We start from the raw sequence: 19,231 nt of genomic DNA on the forward strand, positions 1-19,231 counted from the left end.
GTAGCGTGCCAGAAAGGGACATTTCTCACCAAGCAGGTGGGTTTCCTGAAGCAAGAGCACATCAGCCTCCGCGCGCTGGGCGTACTTAAGGACGGCGGTGCGCTTGAGTCTATCTAGTAAGCCGTTCACGTTCCAGGACAGGACGCGCACCTGAGCCTTAGAGGCTAGTTCATCCATGGTAGTGGCGGGAACGAAGCGCGTTGGGAGTGGAGTGGCCAGGGGAAGCCAGGGCTACGGATCTCTCGCTAGGGGAAGCCAGCGGGCAGCGCAGGAGGGCAATTGACGGCGGCGCCTGTGTTGGTGGTTGCATGGAGAAGCGCGGCGTCGCGCGAAGTGAGATGCTGCAGAGGAGGCTCAAAGAAAAACAGACCCAAACCAAACAAAACAGTCCCCCGAGGAGGAACAACCCACAAACAGCAAACCCCAACCCCCCACCCTACACTTCAAGAACGGAAGCATCTGTCGCCCTAACTAAACCAACAATTACAAGACCCCAAGCCTAAGCGCTCGGGTGTAAAGAGCGTGGTGGACCCCTCCTGAAGCACGGATTTCCAGTGTCTCGTCCCAGGTTGCTGCGGGAAAGCGTGAGGTTGCAGAGCCCCCCACCCCCGCCACCCGGCAGGGACGCCGCCTCCCCCTGTGGATGTATGAACAGACCGTAAGTCATATAGCAGGACTGCGGGAGAGGTCTGACAAGTCAATTTGCACATTGAGGGGGGTTTGAGACCCGGCCGGGCGAGGCATCAGACGGCGCCGGGACCCCCCAACCGCATGGGATGATGTGCCAGAAGAGGCCGAAGAGTCCCTCACCCGTCTCCCAGATGTACTCTCAGACCGGGTCCTGGCCGTCACTGCACCCCGGCGCTGTCTCGAGTGTGTGCGTTTCCTACGCCGCGGTCGCTGCGACCCAGCTGCACCGTGGCCCCGGGGCACAGAATTGGAGGACGACTCACCGGGTTGGCGCAGGGGTCGTTCCTCAGTGAGCCATGTCCAAGCCGCCCTGGGAGTGTCAAAGAACAGTGTCGTGTTCTGGAAAACGACACGTAGGCGGGCCGGGAATTGGAGCTGGTATTGAAGGCCCAGGGAACGCAGCTTTTGCTTGACCTCCGTGTAGGAGCGGCGTTGCTCCTGGACCTCCCGGGTGTAATCTGGGAAGACCATGATGGTGTGGTTGTTGAAAGTCAAAGGGCCACTCACCCGCGCCTCCCGCAGGATAGCGTCTCTGTCCCGAAAGTTGAGGATCCTAAGAATGAAGGGGCGAGGGGGGGCTCCCACCGGAGGTTTGGCCGCCAGCGACCGGTGCGCCCGCTCCACCACAAACCAGGTCGACCGGCCGCTGGCATCCAGGACTTGAACCACGTTTCGAGGAAGTCATCTGCGCGGCCGGACTCGACCCCCTCCGGAAAGCCCACCAGGCGAAGGTTGTTGCGACGGGCGCTTTTCGGCGTCTTCTGCCCGCCTGTGCAGTTCCTTGGAGTGGGTCGTGAGCTCCCGGACCTGGTCCTGTAGCAAGCGAATGTCATCTTCCGCTGTAGAGATCCGGGATTCCGTTTCGGTAATGCGAGCCGTGGCGTTGCGGAGGTCCTGCCGCAGGAGCGCAACATCGACCTTCACCTCCCCAACCATCCCCTCCAAGGATGTGCGAGAGGCCTCGATGGCCTGGAGGATGACGGCCAAGTCTTTGTTCGGGGCCGGCGCCCCCCCTCCACCCGCACCCGGCGGGTCCGAGTTGGCGAATTGATCAATCCGCGTCTGGTGGGACGCCGCCGGTGGTTTGGAGCCCTTTTCTTTGCCCATGTTGGATCCAGGGGGCACGTGCCGGCCCCAAGGGCGGGCGGAGTGGACCGGCAGGCGGCCCCCACCCGCCAAGCGGAGCCGCCCCCTGCACCTGGCCAGAAATGAGGGGGTTCGAGGAGAAGGGAGAGGGCGAAGGCGCGTCTGATCCCCAACAATGGAAGGTCCAGAGCCCGCTCGACACGCACCCCCTCCGGCTGATCCGGGCCGTACCGCACTCACCACGCCGCGGGCCTCACGCCACGGTCTGCGCCAGCGATGATCCTCCGTCCAACGTGTAGGCCCAGGGCTCCAGGGGACGCCGTGTCCACTCAAGGTCCGGTTCCGACGGATCAGGCACAGCGCTGGGGGGGACAGTCAAGGTGAGGGAGGGAGAGGACCCCCCGGCCGGCAGCGGCCCCCGGGTGGCAGCGCAGGGCAGAAGAGGTCCGGTACCGTCGTCCCCGCGGGCCAGCACCGGAGGCGCCAGAGAACGTCCCCGCTCCAGGCACAGCAGATGTCCACAGGGTCCGTGGGGGCCACGCCACACCCGGGGCGACCAGAGAGGACGGCACCCAGCCAGGCCAGCAGGGGTCCAGGGAGGGCCCGCCCCCTTTTAGGCAGCGTCGGCCCAGCACCAGGGAATAGCAGGCATCAGCAGCGGCGAGGCCGGAGTCAGCCCCTCAATCAGTCCCACTCAGCTCGGGCCGAGCCGCCCGCCGGACAGGGCCGCCTCACCGCCGGGGGGCGCTCACCGTCAGCCGCCCCCCCAGCTCACCCAAGCTCACCCAAGGCCCGGCGCCAGCCCAGGCTCCTCTCCGCAAGTCCCCTGGGCCCCGGCCGGCCTCCGGCGGCCTCGCGGCCTTCGCCCCTCGTGGTGCGCCGGGGGCTCGATTAGGGGACACTGCCATCTCCAGGATCAGTTGGGCGCGTCTCGGCTACCGGTGCAGCTCACGGGCTGTATATCTCGGCGTCCGCTGCAGGAATTCGGCCGAAACTTGCACCGGGGACAGGGCAGCAGCTCCTCAGCACTCGGCGGTCATCAGGGGACACCTGGGACAGCCACAACGGATGTAGGGCGGATGCGAGGGGTCAAGCATCCAGGAGCCTCACCTCAGCGCGGCCATCTTGGCTAGCGCCACCTAGCGCTCTAGCACCATGTACTCTTAAATGGCAGCACTGCACTTACAGGGCCCAGGAATGGACCTGGGTACTGTAGGGGCACAGGGCTCTTGCCTCTGTGCCCACACCACTTACATAGGGCACCCAGCTAGAGGGGTGGCTGATGTATGCCAGGGCAGTGAAGGTTGTGGGCATGGCACACAGGGATGTGTTCCATGTCGACTCTCTGTTTTGTCTTGTACCCAGACACTCAGCCTGCCAGGGCAGTGTGTGTGTGTTAGGGTACAGGTCCTCTAAGGGTGGCACAATGAGTGCTGCAGCCCTTAGAGGCCTTCCCTGGTCACAAGGCCCTGGGTACCTAGGGTACCACTTACCAGGGGCTGACATGTGGCCAGGGTTTGCCAATTTGGTTTTGAGATTTTTGTTTTGGAAAGGAACATAGGCCCTGGGCTCCTGATTGGCAGGAGTCCAGGGCACACTCAGTCAAAGTACATTCAGCAATTCAGCAAAAAGTGAGGGTATACCATTCAAGAAAGATGGCACTTTCACACAACTATTTTGTCGGCTATTGAGTGAATAGCTGAGATTGTACACTCCTTTGTCGGCAGACTGATATGTATCCATTTACAAGGAAGGCATCTCGTATCCGGGTGAACATGAGGCGCCAAAGTTAACTCTTGTAATATTCTAGAATAGTACACCTTTGGTTGCTTTCTTGCATTTAGGTACAAGAACTCGTTTTGGGAGGAGCCTGTTGGGCTTAGGAGGATATATCATTCCATACATAGTGACATCCCACATAGAGAGGGATGAAGGGAGGTGCCAAAGGAGGCTGTATAGTGAAATCTGCTGATTAGCATACGGAATCCCAGAGCCCAACGGGCACTTACCTGCAGAAGCAACAGAAGATAGAGTTGTACATATGATGTCTGGCTTTTGACCCGAGTGATAGAAAACATAGAAAGTATGCTTGCATATCTCTCTGATCGGTGCACGTTTCAAATTTGTCTCCCTGTAACAGACAAAAGTGTCACCGTTGTGGGACTGCTCATGTCGCCTATCTGATGTTATCTTTGTGCAGTGGCAGTATCGTAGCCAATGAAGTCTCTCCGAGGTGTGATTATTGCTTATTGAAAACTTTACCCAATACCCCGCCATGTCAACTTGAAAAATAGTTGATATTCGTAATTTTTGATAGTCTTTATGGAGGCTGGATCATTTGTGTCAAGAGAAGATTGATTATACATCATTATAGTTATTTAGTAAGCAAAAAGGTGTAGATATTTTTCATAGAATGTCAATACTCATTGGTCAATATGTTTTTTAACAACTGTTTTATTTCAACTAATGTGTTTCTCATATCTGTGGAAAAGGGTCCTCTTAATCAATAGGTAAGGTACACGTACTAAACTTTGTGATCTAATTGTCTTGGAAGCTGCACAGTGTCCAAAGCTTCAGACATTCATTCAGCATCTCTCTAAGTAGCAGAGCTAATGTGCTATTTTGTCAGCTATTGAGTGAATAGCTGAGATTGTACACTCCTTTGTCGGCAGACTGATATGTATCCTTTTACAAGAAAGGCATCTTGTATCTGGGTGAACAAGGAGGTGCCAAAGTGAACTCTTGTAATATTCTAGAATAGTACTCCTTTGGTTGCTCTGCTTGCATTTAGGTACAATAACTCGTTTTGGGAGGAGCCAGATGGGGCTTAGGAGTATATGTGTTTGCATACAGAATCATGTACTGATGACATCACACATAGAGAGGGAGGAAGGGAGGTGCCAAAGGAGGCTGTATCGTGAAATCTGCTAATTAGCATATGGAATCCCAGAGCCCAATGGGGACTTATCTGCAGAACCAACAGAAGATAAAGTAGTCCACCTGATGTCTGGCTTTTGACCTGAGTGATAGAAAACATAGAAAGTATGCTTGCATATCTCTCTGATCAGTGCATATGTTCCAACTTTGTCTCCCTGTAAGAGACAAAAGTGTCACGATTGTGGGACTGCTCATATTGCCAAGTGGACGTAATCTTTGTGTAGTGGCCGTATTGTAACCAATGAGGTGTATCCGAGGTGCGATTGTTGCTTATTCAAAACTTTACGCAAAACCCGGTCTTGTCAACTTGAACAACAGTTGATATTGGCAATTTAGGATTATCTTTACGGAGGCTAGATCAATTGTGTTAAAAAATGATTGATTATACATCAATGTATTTATTCAATAAGTAAAAAGGTGTAGATAGTTTTCATAGAATATCAATACTCTTTGCTCAATATGTTTTTCATTAACTGTTTCATTTCAACCAACGTGTTTCTTATATGCGTAAAAGAGGGTCCGCTTAATCATTAGGTAAGGTACACATATTAAACTTTGGGTGCTAATTGATTTAGAAGCTGCGCAGTGTCCGAAGATTCAGACATTTATTCAGCATCTCTCTAGGTTTTAGATCAAATGTACTATTGTGAGAAAGTGGCTCTATATACTGTTCCAAAATAGGTACAGGGTGTACAGAGTCCACAGTCCCCAGAGGTTTGGCAGAGGCTAAAGTTAGATATAACCTTAGTCTCTAAAGTGGTAGCTTGGTCGAGCAGTAAGGCAGTATCAGAGGACAGTGTAAAGCATTTGTTGTACACACTCAGTCAGCAAAATGATTTCACACACTCAATAACTGAACTCTAGGCCAATGGTTTGTACAAAAAATATATGTCTGTTTTATTTTAGAACCAACAATAGGAATTCAAATATACTTTCTCAGAATGAGATGCTTTATTTAAATACTTTTGCAATATGCAATTGGCTTTTGTAGAAAGTTATACGTTGTTGCAATAGGCAACACAGTTTTAAACACAATAATGCATTGAGTTCAATGGAAATTTCAATTTATTTGCAATAGATTACTTTCAGGATTACTTTAGAGATTCCAGGACTGGATCCTAGATTCAGTCCTGGGACAGTACTTAGAAACAAGTGATAAAAGTCGACTTAGGGGCATATAATCAAGAAACTGCGTTAACATTATCGCCGGTTTAGCGGCAGAAACCTGCAGCTAAACCGGCGATAATGGGCTTGATAATATGCCGCAGAGAATTCCCATAGAAGCCCATTGTCTCACCAGAACATGGGCTTCTATGGGAATTCCATAGAGCATATTATCAAGCCCATTATCGCCGCTTTAGCGGCAGTTTTCTGCCGCTAAACCGGCGATAATTTTTAATGCCGTCCTTGATAATATGCCCCTAAGTTACTACTAGGATTTTTAAGTAATATTTTGCTATTTTAAAAGTTGACACTTAGAAGAAATTTCATAGAAAACCGTCAATGATTCCCTATGGAAGAAAATTCAAGTTGCAGGTATAGTATGTTCTCGTTACTTTTGTAATCCAGTACTGGGTGCCTAGACTCAGTACTGGGACCTTTATCCAAACAGGTAAGTAATTACGTTTTCAGAAGTTATACGATTTTTAAAGAACAGTTAAAGTTTGCAGAAATTGACACTTTGAAGAAATTTCACAGAAAAACAGTCAATGATTCCCTATGGAAGAAAATTGGGTTACTGGTAAGTACAGTTGTAAGTATTTTTCAGAGTCAGTGCTGGGCACCAAGATCCAGCACTGGGAGCTCACCTAATAGCAGGTGAGTATTTTCGTTTTCGTTACTCGGCTGATTTTTGGTGAATATTTTAAGTTTTGAAAACTCCACACTGAAGAAATTTTCAGAAGAAACCAGTCAATGTTACTCTATGGAGAAAATTGAGTTATCGGTTTAAAGGTAAGTACTCTACTGGCAGAGTTAAGGTTCTGGGCATAGACTCAGGGGTCTCCCAGGGTCAGGTAGGTAGAGTTGTTTCACCCTCAGCGGCACAGGGCAGCCGGGTGCAGAGAGAGTTAGGCCCAATGTTATCCTATGAGAGGTAGGGGGGCCTTGGTTGGTGGCTGCTGACTAGCAGGCCACGCGGCTGTGAGAGCTGGGCTCCTGGTCACTTGCTCAGGGCAAATGGGGAAGTAGATAGGTGTAGAGGTTACACTGCCAGGGCCACTCGGGCGGCTGGGTGCAGGGTGCTATTGAGCTCTCGGGCGCTCAATTGATTTCAACGGGAGAGCTCCGGTTTAGAAAAAGATTGCAAGCTCGGGGACGAAGATTCTTCAGGTGCCACCACCACTTCGAGAGGTAAGTTGGGTAGTTGGAGGATAGGTAGGTACCCAGGATTTGGGCACAGGGAGCCGCAGGGCGCCGGGTGCAGGGGTGCCTTTTGGTGTCGGGAAATCTTACCCTCTGTTGATCGCGTTGGGGGGGTACCTGGTTCTGAGGCTGCAGGCGTCGTCAGGAGCGCCGAGGGAAGTCCTTGGGTGCCGGACTCGGGTTCACAGTCGTCGTGGGGTCGTCCTCGTGGTCTTTGTTCACTCCGGCACAGGCCAGGCTTGGCGGGTGCAGAGTGTGTAGGGTTCGCGGTTCCGGGCTGATGCCAGGGATTAGAAGTAGATTTTGAGTAGAGCCTCTACTCATGGGAGTCCCAGGGGCTTAGAGCCGCCAAAAGGTAGCCAGGTCTTCCGGGGTTTGTGAGGTTGCTGGCCACAATAGATGCCGGGTTGGAGCAGGAGCAGGTTCGAGTGTCGCCAGGCCTGTAGGGCTGGGGCCAAAGCAGTTGGTGTCTTCCTCTTCTTAGCAGCTGCAGGGCAGGTCTTCTTTCTTCTTCCTATTCTTTGTATTTCGGAATCTGGAATCTGGGGAAGGAAGGTTCAGGGTGCCCCTAAATACTAAATTTAGGGGCGTTACAGGTAGGCGAAGGGCAGGGACCAATGGGTCCCTGTCCTGGGGTGAGTACACCCCCTATTCAGCCACTCTCCTCTGGGAGGGGGGCAGCAGCCTAGTCCTGATTGGGTAGGGCCTCCCATCTTCAAGATGGCGAGCGCCCGGAGATGTGCTTCACCTCGCCTTCCCCACCTGAGGGGTGGGGTTGGCAGGCTGGCCCATCCCCTGTCCTTATTTGGGGTTTCCGGCCAAGCTTCCCGCCAGAGTGGGGGTTGCAAGTGGCCTGGGGAAGCTCACTGAGGCGGCATGCCTTTGAAGCTTCCCCCTGCCCATCCTGGGGGAGGAGATCTAGCATCTCGCCCAGGATGTGCATTGTTGCAGACCCAGGAGAGCAGAGGCTCTCCTACCCAGGGGTCCAGCAACATGTCTACTGTGTGGCAGCCTAGGCAGCCTCAGAACAGACGTGGATTGTAGGTTAGGTTTCAGGGGGCCTCTCTAAGATGCCCTCTGTGGTGCTTGGTACATTAAATACCATACTGGCATCAGTGTGGGTTTAATGTGCTGAGCAGTTTGATACCAAACTTCTCAGTCTTCTGTGCTGCCATTATAGTGCTGTGGAGTTCGTGTTTGACAAGCTCCCAGCACCATGTACTCTTAAATGGAAGCACTGCACTTACAGGGCCCAGGAATGGACCTGGGTACTGTAATGGCACCGGGCTCCTGCCTCTGTGCCCACACCACTGGCATAGGACACCCAGCTAGAGGGGTGGCTGATGTATGCCAGGGCAGTGAAGGTTGTGGGCATGGCACACAGGGATGTGTGCCATGTCGATTCTCTGTTTTGTCTTGTACCCAGACACTCAGCCTGCCAGGGCAGTGTGTGTGTGTTAGGGTACAGGGCCTCTAAGGGTGGCACAATGAGTACTGCAGCCCTTAGAGGCCTTCCCTGGTCACAAGGCCCTGGGTACCTAGGGTACCACTTACCAGGGGCTGACATGTGGCCAGGGTTTGCCAATTTTGTTTTGAGATTTTTGTTTTGGGAAGGAACATAGGCCCTGGGCTCCTGATTGGCAGGAGTCCAGGGCACACTCTGTCAAAGTACATTCAGCAATTCAGCAAAATGTGGGGGCATACCATTCAAGAAAGATGGCACTTTCACACAACTATTTTGTCGGCTATTGAGTGAATAGCTGAGATTGTACACTCCTTTGTCCGCAGACTGATATGTATCCATTTACAAGAAAGGCATCTCGTATCCGGGTGAACAAGAGGCGCCAAAGTTAACTCTTGTAATATTCTAGAATAGTACACCTTTGGTTGCTTTCTTGCATTTAGGTACAAGAACTAGTTTTGGGAGGAGCCTGCTTGGGCTTAGGAGGATATGTGGTTGCATACATAATCATGTACTGATGACATCCCACATAGAGAGGGATGAAGGGAGGTGCCAAAGGAGGCTGTATAGTGAAATCTGCTAATTAGCATACGGAATCCCAGAGCCCAACGGGCACTTACCTGCAGAAGCAACAGAAGATAGAGTAGTACATATGATGTCTGGCTTTTGACTCGAGTGATAGAAAACATAGAAAGTATGCTTGCATATCTCTCTGATCGGTGCACGTTTCAAATTTGTCTCCCTGTAACAGACAAAAGTGTCACCGTTGTGGGACTGCTCATATCGCCTAGCTGATGTTATCTTTGTGCAGTGGCAGTATCGTAGCCAATGAGGTCTATCCGAGGCGTGATTATTGCTTATTGAAAACTTTACCCAATACCCCGCCATGTCAACTTGAAAAATAGTTGATATTGGCAGATTTTGATAGTCTCTATGGAGGCTGGATCAATTGTGTCAAAAGAAGATTGATTATACATCATTATAGTTATTTAGTAAGCAAAGAGGTGTAGATATTTTTCATAGAATGTCAATACTCATTGGTCAATATGTTTTTTTAACAACTGTTTTATTTCAACTAAAGTGTTTCTCATATCTGTGGAAAAGGGTCCTCTTAATCAATAGGTAAGGTACACGTATTAAACTTTGTGATCTAATTGTCTTGGAAGCTGCACAGTGTCCAAAGCTTCAGACATTCATTCAGCATCTCTCTAAGTAGCAGAGCTAATGTGCTATTTTGTCGGCTATTGAGTGAATAGCTGAGATTCTACACTCCTTTGTCGGCAGACTGATATGTATCCTTTTACAAGAAAGGCATCTTGTATCTGGGTGAACAAAGAGGTGCCAAAGTGAACTCTTGTAATATTCTAGAATAGTACTCCTTTGGTTGCTCTGCTTGCATTTAGGTACAATAACTCGTTTTGGAAGGAGCCAGATGGGGCTTAGGAGTATATGTGTTTGCATACAGAATCATGTACTGATGACATCACACATAGAGAGGGATGAAGGGAGGTGCCAAAGGAGGCTGTATAGTGAAATCTGCTAATTAGCATATGGAATCCCAGAGCCCAATGGGTACTTATCTGCAGAACCAACAGAAGATAAAGTAGTCCACCTGTTGTCTGGCTTTTGACCTGAGTGATAGAAAACATAGAAAGTATGCTTGCATATCTCTCTGATCAGTGCATATGTTCCAACTTTGTCTCCCTGTAAGAGACAAAAGTGTCACGATTGTGGGACTGCTCATATTGCCAATTGGAAGTTATCTTTGAATAGTGGCAGTATTGTAACCAATGCGGTGTATCCGAGGTGTGATTGTTGCTTATTCAAAACTTTACGCAATACCCAGTCTTGTCAACTTGAACAACAGTTGTTGTTGGTAATTTAGGATAATCTTTACAGAGGCTAGATCAATTGTGTCAAAAAATGATTGAATATACATCAATGTATTTATTCAGTAAGAAAAAAGGTGTAGATATTTTTCATAGAATATCAATACTCTTTGCTCGATATGTTTTTCATTAACTGTTTCATTTCGACCAACGTGTTTTTTATATGCGTAAAAGAGGGTCCGCTTAATCATTAGGTAAGGTACACATATTAAACTTTGGGTGCTAATTGATTTAGAAGCTGCGCAGTGTCCGAAGATTCAGACATTTATTCAGCATCTCTCTAGGTTTTAGATCAAATGTACTATTGTGAGAAAGTGGCTCTGTATATACTGTTCCAAAATAGGTACAGGGTGTACAGAGTCCACAGTCCCCAGAGGTTTGGCAGAGGCTAAAGTTAGAAATAACCTTAGTCTCTAAAGTGGTAGCTTGGTCGAGCAGTAAGGCAGTATCAGAGGACAGTGTAAAGCATTTGTTGTACACACTCAGTCAGCGAAATGATTTCACACACTCAATAACTGAACTCTAGGCCAATGGTTTGTATAAAAAATATATGTCTGTTTTGTTTTAGAACCAACAATAGGAATTAAAATATACTTTCTCAGAATGAGATGCTTTATTTAAATACTTTTGCAATATGCAATTGGCTTTTGTAGAAAGTTATAAGTTGTTGCAATAGGCAACACAGTTTTAAACACAATAATGCATTGAGTTCAATGGAAATTTCAAGTTATTTGCAATAGATTACTTTCAGGATTACTTTAGAGATTCCAGGACTGGATCCTAGATTCAGTCCTGGGACAATACTTAGAAACAAGTGATAAAAGTCGACTTAGTTACTACTAGGATTTTTAAGTAATATTTTGCTATTTTAAAAGTTGACACTTAGAAGAAATTTCATAGAAAACAGTCAATGATTCCCTATGGAAGAAAATTCAAGCTGCAGGTATAGTATGTTCTCGTTACTTTTGTAATCCAGTACTGGGTGCCTGGAGTCAGTACTGGGACCTTTATCCAAAACAGGTAAGTAATTAAGTTTTCAGAAGTTATACGATTTTTAAAGAATATTTAAAGTTTGCAGAAATTGACACTGAAGAAATTTCACAGAAAAACAGTCAATGATTCGCCATGGAGGAAAATTGGGTTACTGGTAAGTACAGTTGTAAGTATTTTTCAGAGTCAGTGCTGGGCACCAAGATCAAGCACTGGGAGCTCACCTAATAGCAGGTGAGTATTTTCGTTTTCGTTACTCGGCTGATTTTTGGTGAATATTTTAAGTTTTGAAAACTCCACACTTTGAAGAAATTTTCAGAAGAAACCAGTCAATGTTACCCTATGGAGAAAATTGAGTTATCGGTTTAAAGGTAAGTACTCGACTGGCAGAGTTAAGGTTCTGGGCATAGACTCAGGGGTCTCCCAGGGTCAGGTAGGTAGAGTTTTTTCACCCTCAGCGGCACAGGGGCAGCCGGGTGCAGAGAGAGTTAGGCCCAATGTTATCCTAAGAGAGGTAGGGGGGCCTTGGTTGGTGGCTGCTGACTAGCAGGCTACGCGGCTGTGGGAGCTGGGCTCCTGGTCACTTGCTCAGGGCAAATGGGGAAGTAGATAGGTGTAGAGGTTACACTGCCAGGGCCACTCGGGCGGCTGGGTGCAGGGTGCTTTTGAGCTCTTGGGCGCTCAATTGATTTCAATGGGAGAGCTCCGGTTTAGAAAAAGATTGCAAGCTCGGGGACGAAGATTCTTTAGGTGCCACCACCACTTCGAGAGGTAAGTTGGGTAGTTGGAGGATAGGTAGGTACCCAGGATTTGGGCACAGGGAGCCGCAGGGCGCCGGGTGCAGGGGTGCCTTTTGGTGTCGGGAAATCTTACCCTCTGTTGATCGCGTTGGGGGGGTACCTGGTTCTGAGGCTGCAGGTGTCGTCAGGAGCGTCTAGGGAAGTCCTTGGGTGCCGGACTCGGGTTCACAGTCGTCGTGGGGTCGTCCTCGTGGTCTTTGGTCACTCCGGCACAGGCCAGGCTTGGCGGGTGCAGAGTGTGTAGGGTTCGCGGTTCCGGGCTGATGCCAGGGATTAGAAGTAGATTTTGAGTAGAGCCTCTACTCATGGGAGTCCCAGGGGCTTAGAGCCAAAAGGTAGCCAGGTCCTCCGGGGTTTGTGAGGTTGCTGGCCACAATAGATGCCGGGTTGGAGCAGGAGCAGGTTCGAGTGTCGCCAGGCCTGTAGGGCTGGGGCCAAAGCAGTTGGTGTCTTCCTCTTCTTAGCAGCTGCAGGGCAGGTCTTCTTTCTTCTTCCTCTTCTTTGTATTTCGGAATCTGGAATCTGGGGAAGGAAGGTTCAGGGTGCCCCTAAATACTAAATTTAGGGGCGTTACAAGTAGGCGAAGGGCAGGGACCAATGGGTCCCTGTCCTGGGGTGAGTACACCCCCTATTCAGCCACTCTCCTCTGGGAGGGGGGCAGCAGCCTAGTCCTGATTGGGTAGGGCCTCCCATCTTCAAGATGGCGAGCGCCCGGAGATGTGCTTCACCTCGCCTTCCCCACCTGAGGGGTGGGGTTGGCAGGCTGGCCCATCCCCTGTCCTTATTTGGGGTTTCCGGCCAAGCTTCCCGCCAGAGTGGGGGTTGCAAGGGGCCTGGGGAAGCTCACTGAGGCGGCATGCCTTTGAAGCTTCCCCCTGCCCATCCTGGGGGAGGAGATCTAGCATCTCGCCCAGGATGTGCATTGTTGCAGACCCAGGAGAGCAGGGGCTCTCCTACCCAGGGGTCCAGCAACATGTCTACTGTGTGGCAGCCTAGGCAGCCTCAGAACAGACGTGTATTGTAGGTTAGGTTTCAGGGGGCCTCTCTAAGATGCCCTCTGTGGTGCTTGGTACATTAAATACCATACTGGCATCAGTGTGGGTTTAATGTGCTGAGCAGTTTGATACCAAACTTCTCAGTCTTCTGTGCTGCCATTATAGTGCTGTGGAGTTCGTGTTTGACAAGCTCCCAGCACCATGTACTCTTAAATGGAAGCACTGCACTTACAGGGCCCAGGAATGGACCTGGGTACTGTAGGGGCACCGGGCTCCTGCCTCTGTGCCCACACCACTGACATAGGGCACCCAGCTAGAGGGGTGGCTGATGTATGCCAGGGCAGTGAAGGTTGTGGGCATGGCACACAGGGATGTGTGCCATGTCGATTCTCTGTTTTGTCTTGTACCCAGACACTCAGCCTGCCAGGGCAGTGTGTGTGTGTTAGGGTACAGGGCCTCTAAGGGTGGCACAATGAGTGCTGCAGCCCTTAGAGGCCTCCCTGGTCACAAGGCCCTGGGTACCTAGGGTACCACTTACCAGGGGCTGACATGTGGCCAGGGTTTGCCAATTTTGTTTTGAGATTTTTGTTTTGGGAAGGAACATAGGCCCTGGGCTCCTGATTGGCAGGAGTCCAGGGCACACTCAGTCAAAGTACATTCAGCAATTCAGCAAAAAGTGGGGGCATACCATTCAAGAAAGATGGCACTTTCACACAACTATTTTGTCGGCTATTGAGTGAATAGCTGAGATTGTACACTCCTTTGTCCGCAGACTGATATGTATCCATTTACAAGAAAGGCATCTCGTATCCGGGTGAACAAGAGGCGCCAAAGTTAACTCTTGTAATATTCTAGAATAGTACACCTTTGGTTGCTTTCTTGCATTTAGGTACAAGAACTAGTTTTGGGAGGAGCCTGCTTGGGCTTAGGAGGATATGTGGTTGCATACATAATCATGCACTGATGACATCCCACATAGAGAGGGATGAAGGGAGGTGCCAAAGGAGGCTGTATAGTGAAATCTGCTAATTAGCATACGGAATCCCAGAGCCCAACGGGCACTTACCTGCAGAAGCAACAGAAGATAGAGTAGTACATATCATGTCTGGCTTTTGACTCGAGTGATAGAAAACATAGAAAGTATGCTTGCATATCTCTCTGATCGGTGCACGTTTCAAATTTGTCTCCCTGTAACAGACAAAAGTGTCACCGTTGTGGGACTGCTCATATCGCCTAGCTGATGTTATCTTTGTGCAGTGGCAGTATCGTAGCCAATGAGGTCTATCCGAGGTGTGATTATTGCTTATTGAAAACTTTACCCAATACCCCGCCATGTCAACTTGAAAAATAGTTGATATTGGCAGATTTTGATAGTCTCTATGGAGGCTGGATCAATTGTGTCAAAAGAAGATTGATTATACATCATTATAGTTATTTAGTAAGCAAAGAGGTGTAGATATTTTTCATAGAATGTCAATACTCATTGGTCAATATGTTTTTTTAACAACTGTTTTATTTCAACTAAAGTGTTTCTCATATCTGTGGAAAAGGGTCCTCTTAATCAATAGGTAAGGTACACGTATTAAACTTTGTGATCTAATTGTCTTGGAAGCTGCACAGTGTCCAAAGCTTCAGACATTCATTCAGCATCTCTCTAAGTAGCAGAGCTAATGTGCTATTTTGTCGGCTATTGAGTGAATAGCTGAGAATGTACACTCCTTTGTCGGCAGACTGATATGTATCCTTTTACAAGAAAGGCATCTTGTATCTGGGTGAACAAAGAGGTGCCAAAGTGAACTCTTGTAATATTCTAGAATAGTGCTCCTTTGGTTGCTCTGCTTGCATTTAGGTGCAATAACTCGTTTTGGAAGGAGCCAGATGGGGCTTAGGAGTATATGTGTTTGCATACAGAATCATGTACTGATGACATCACACATAGAGAGGGATGAAGGGAGGTGCCAAAGGAGGCTGTATAGTGAAATCTGCTAATTAGCATATGGAATCCCAGAGCCCAATGGGTACTTATCTGCAGAACCAACAGAAGATAAAGTAGTCCACCTGTTGTCTGGCTTTTGACCTGAGTGATAGAAAACATAGAAAGTATGCTTGCATATCTCTCTGATCAGTGCATATGTTCCAACTTTGTCTCCCTGTAAGAGACAAAAGTGTCACGATTGTGGGACTGCTCATATTGCCAATTGGACTTTATCTTTGAATAGTGGCAGTATTGTAACCAATGCGGTGTATCCGAGGTGTGATTGTTGCTTATTCAAAACTTTACGCAATACCCAGTCTTGTCAACTTGAACAACAGTTGTTGTTGGTAATTTAGGATAATCTTTACGGAGGCTAGATCAATTGTGTCAAAAAATGATTGATTATACATCAATGTATTTATTCAGTAAGAAAAAAGGTGTAGATATTTTTCATAGAATATCAATACTCTTTGCTCGATATGTTTTTCATTAACTGTTTCATTTCAACCAACGTGTTTTTTATATGCGTAAAAGAGGGTCCGCTTAATCATTAGGTAAGGTATACATATTAAACTTTGGGTGCTAATTGATTTAGAAGCTGCGCAGTGTCCGAAGATTCAGACATTTATTCAGCATCTCTCTAGGTTTTAGATCAAATGTACTATTGTGAGAAAGTGGCTCTGTATATACTGTTCCAAAATAGGTACAGGGTGTACAGAGTCCACAGTCCCCAGAGGTTTGGCAGAGGCTAAAGTTAGAAATAACCTTAGTCTCTAAAGTGGTAGCTTGGTCGAGCAGTAAGGCAGTATCAGAGGACAGTGTAAAGCATTTGTTGTACACACTCAGTCAGCGAAATGATTTCACACACTCAATAACTGAACTCTAGGCCAATGGTTTGTATAAAAAATATATGTCTGTTTTGTTTTAGAACCAACAATAGGAATTAAAATATACTTTCTCAGAATGAGATGCTTTATTTAAATACTTTTGCAATATGCAATTGGCTTTTGTAGAAAGTTATAAGTTGTTGCAATAGGCAACACAGTTTTAAACACAATAATGCATTGAGTTCAATGGAAATTTCAAGTTATTTGCAATAGATTACTTTCAGGATTACTTTAGAGATTCCAGGACTGGATCCTAGATTCAGTCCTGGGACAATACTTAGAAACAAGTGATAAAAGTCGACTTAGTGACTACTAGGATTTTTAAGTAATATTTTGCTATTTTAAAAGTTGACACTTAGAAGAAATTTCATAGAAAACAGTCAATGATTCCCTATGGAAGAAAATTCAAGCTGCAGGTATAGTATGTTCTCGTTACTTTTGTAATCCAGTACTGGGTGCCTGGACTCAGTACTGGGACCTTTATCCAAAACAGGTAAGTAATTAAGTTTTCAGAAGTTATACGATTTTTAAAGAATATTTAAAGTTTGCAGAAATTGACACTGAAGAAATTTCACAGAAAAACAGTCAATGATTCGCCATGGAAGAAAATTGGGTTACTGGTAAGTACAGTTGTAAGTATTTTTCAGAGTCAGTGCTGGGCACCAAGATCAAGCACTGGGAGCTCACCTAATAGCAGGTGAGTATTTTCGTTTTCGTTACTCGGCTGATTTTTGGTGAATATTTTAAGTTTTGAAAACTCCACACTTTGAAGAAATTTTCAGAAGAAACCAGTCAATGTTACCCTATGGAGAAAATTGAGTTATCGGTTTAAAGGTAAGTACTCGACTGGCAGAGTTAAGGTTCTGGGCATAGACTCAGGGGTCTCCCAGGGTCAGGTAGGTAGAGTTTTTTCACCCTCAGCGGCACAGGGGCAGCCGGGTGCAGAGAGAGTTAGGCCCAATGTTATCCTAAGAGAGGTAGGGGGGCCTTGGTTGGTGGCTGCTGACTAGCAGGCTATGCGGCTGTGGGAGCTGGGCTCCTGGTCACTTGCTCAGGGCAAATGGGGAAGTAGATATGTGTAGAGGTTACACTGCCAGGGCCACTCGGGCGGCTGGGTGCAGGGTGCTTTTGAGCTCTTGGGCGCTCAATTGATTTCAATGGGAGAGCTCCGGTTTAGAAAAAGATTGCAAGCTCGGGGACGAAGATTCTTTAGGTGCCACCACCACTTCGAGAGGTAAGTTGGGTAGTTGGAGGATAGGTAGGTACCCAGGATTTGGGCACAGGGAGCCGCAGGGCGCCGGGTGCAGGGGTGCCTTTTGGTGTCGGGAAATCTTACCCTCTGTTGATCGCGTTGGGGGGGTACCTGGTTCTGAGGCTGCAGGTGTCGTCAGGAGCGTCTAGGGAAGTCCTTGGGTGCCGGACTCGGGTTCACAGTCGTCGTGGGGTCGTCCTCGTGGTCTTTGGTCACTCCGGCACAGGCCAGGCTTGGTGGGTGCAGAGTGTGTAGGGTTCGCGGTTCCGGGCTGATGCCAGGGATTAGAAGTAGATTTTGAGTAGAGCCTCTACTCATGGGAGTCCCAGGGGCTTAGAGCCAAAAGGTAGCAAGGTCTTCCGGGGTTTGTGAGGTTGCTGGCCACAATAGATGCCGGGTTGGAGCAGGAGCAGGTTCGAGTGTCGCCAGGCCTGTAGGGCTGGGGCCAAAGCAGTTGGTGTCTTCCTCTTCTTAGCAGCTGCAGGGCAGGTCTTCTTTCTTCTTCCTCTTCTTTGTATTTCGGAATCTGGAATCTGGGGAAGGAAGGTTCAGGGTGCCCCTAAATACTAAATTTAGGGGCGTTACAGGTAGGCAAAGGGCAGGGACCAAAGGGTCCCTGTCCTGGGGTGAGTACACCCCCTATTCAGCCACTCTCCTCTGGGAGGGGGGCAGCAGCCTAGTCCTGATTGGGTAGGGCCTCCCATCTTCAAGATGGCGAGCGCCCGGAGATGTGCTTCACCTCGCCTTCCCCACCTGAGGGGTGGGGTTGGCAGGCTGGCCCATCCCCTGTCCTTATTTGGGGTTTCCGGCCAAGCTTCCTGCCAGAGTGGGGGTTGCAAGTGGCCTGGGGAAGCTCACTGAGGCGGCATGCCTTTGAAGCTTCCCCCTGCCCATCCTGGGGGAGGAGATCTAGCATCTCGCCCAGGATGTGCATTGGTGCAGACCCAGGAGAGCAGGGGCTCTCCTACCCAGGGGTCCAGCAACATGTCTACTGTGTGGCAGCCTAGGCAGCCTCAGAACAGACGTGGATTGTAGGTTAGGTTTCAGGGGGCCTCTCTAAGATGCCCTCTGTGGTGCTTGGTACATTAAATACCATACTGGCATCAGTGTGGGTTTAATGTGCTGAGCAGTTTGATACCAAACTTCTCAGTCTTCTGTGCTGCCAATATAGTGCTGTGGAGTTCGTGTTTGACAAGCTCCCAGCACCATGTACTCTTAAATGGAAGCACTGCACTTACAGGGCCCAGGAATGGACCTGGGTACTGTAGGGGCACCGGGCTCCTGCCTCTGTGCCCACACCACTGGCATAGGGCACCCAGCTAGAGGGGTGGCTGATGTATGCCAGGGCAGTGAAGGTTGTGGGCATGGCACACAGGGATGTGTGCATATGAAATGGGGCCATATTCCGCCCCAACCAAACGCACTGCGTGAAAGCGCCTTGTTAGCGATCATATATAAAGTTAATCCAATCTTAATCATGAACTTTTCTCTCAGTGTTCTCAGTTTGTCCTCTATTTTCTCCAATTTTGTCCCCACACGGAATCCAATACGCCGTTTTCCAAATTTCTTAATGTTTAAACTGTGCTCCTCCGGCCTCTTGTAAAAACATGAACAGATGCGAGGTTCGTCAGACAGTGTTTATTCGATAAAAACCCAATGCATTTCGGGCAACGCAGTGCCCTTCGTCAGGGGTCACTATAAACAACGATAAAATGACCAGTTACTATTTACACTTATTGCCATCATGCTACAATTGTTCTCATGACTTAATATGCGATATCCCACCATAAACATTTGTTTTACACCCCTTTAGTTGCCACTAACTTCTCTAATACGTTAACCAAATGTTTTCCTTCTTTCTTCCCCCTTTCCGTGTCATCCATTCCCAAAACGCATTCCGTTAA

At 48.5% G+C, this 19,231-nt stretch overlaps 6 non-coding genes across 6 annotated transcripts; all 6 read left to right on the top strand.

Annotated features, from left to right (window-relative positions):
* Window positions 1-3,964: 3,964 nt before the first annotated feature.
* LOC146783545 (U4 spliceosomal RNA) lies at window positions 3,965-4,105 on the top strand. Its single transcript, XR_014971160.1, has one exon. It is a non-coding gene; the product is annotated as a U4 spliceosomal RNA (small nuclear RNA).
* An 820-nt stretch (window positions 4,106-4,925) lies between these two features.
* On the top strand, window positions 4,926-5,066 carry LOC146783546 (U4 spliceosomal RNA). Its single transcript, XR_014971172.1, has one exon. It is a non-coding gene; the product is annotated as a U4 spliceosomal RNA (small nuclear RNA).
* Window positions 5,067-9,338: 4,272 nt separating this feature from the next.
* On the top strand, window positions 9,339-9,479 carry LOC146783547 (U4 spliceosomal RNA). Its single transcript, XR_014971137.1, has one exon. It is a non-coding gene; the product is annotated as a U4 spliceosomal RNA (small nuclear RNA).
* An 821-nt stretch (window positions 9,480-10,300) lies between these two features.
* LOC146783548 (U4 spliceosomal RNA) lies at window positions 10,301-10,441 on the top strand. Its single transcript, XR_014971186.1, has one exon. It is a non-coding gene; the product is annotated as a U4 spliceosomal RNA (small nuclear RNA).
* Window positions 10,442-14,458: 4,017 nt separating this feature from the next.
* LOC146783549 (U4 spliceosomal RNA) lies at window positions 14,459-14,599 on the top strand. Its single transcript, XR_014971147.1, has one exon. It is a non-coding gene; the product is annotated as a U4 spliceosomal RNA (small nuclear RNA).
* Window positions 14,600-15,420: 821 nt separating this feature from the next.
* On the top strand, window positions 15,421-15,561 carry LOC146783550 (U4 spliceosomal RNA). The gene has a single exon (XR_014971193.1). It is a non-coding gene; the product is annotated as a U4 spliceosomal RNA (small nuclear RNA).
* The last annotated feature ends 3,670 nt before the right edge of the window (window positions 15,562-19,231 follow it).

This window comes from Triturus cristatus, chromosome 11, assembly GCF_964204655.1.
Source record: "Triturus cristatus chromosome 11, aTriCri1.1, whole genome shotgun sequence".
Classification (NCBI taxonomy): Eukaryota; Metazoa; Chordata; class Amphibia; order Caudata; family Salamandridae; genus Triturus; species Triturus cristatus.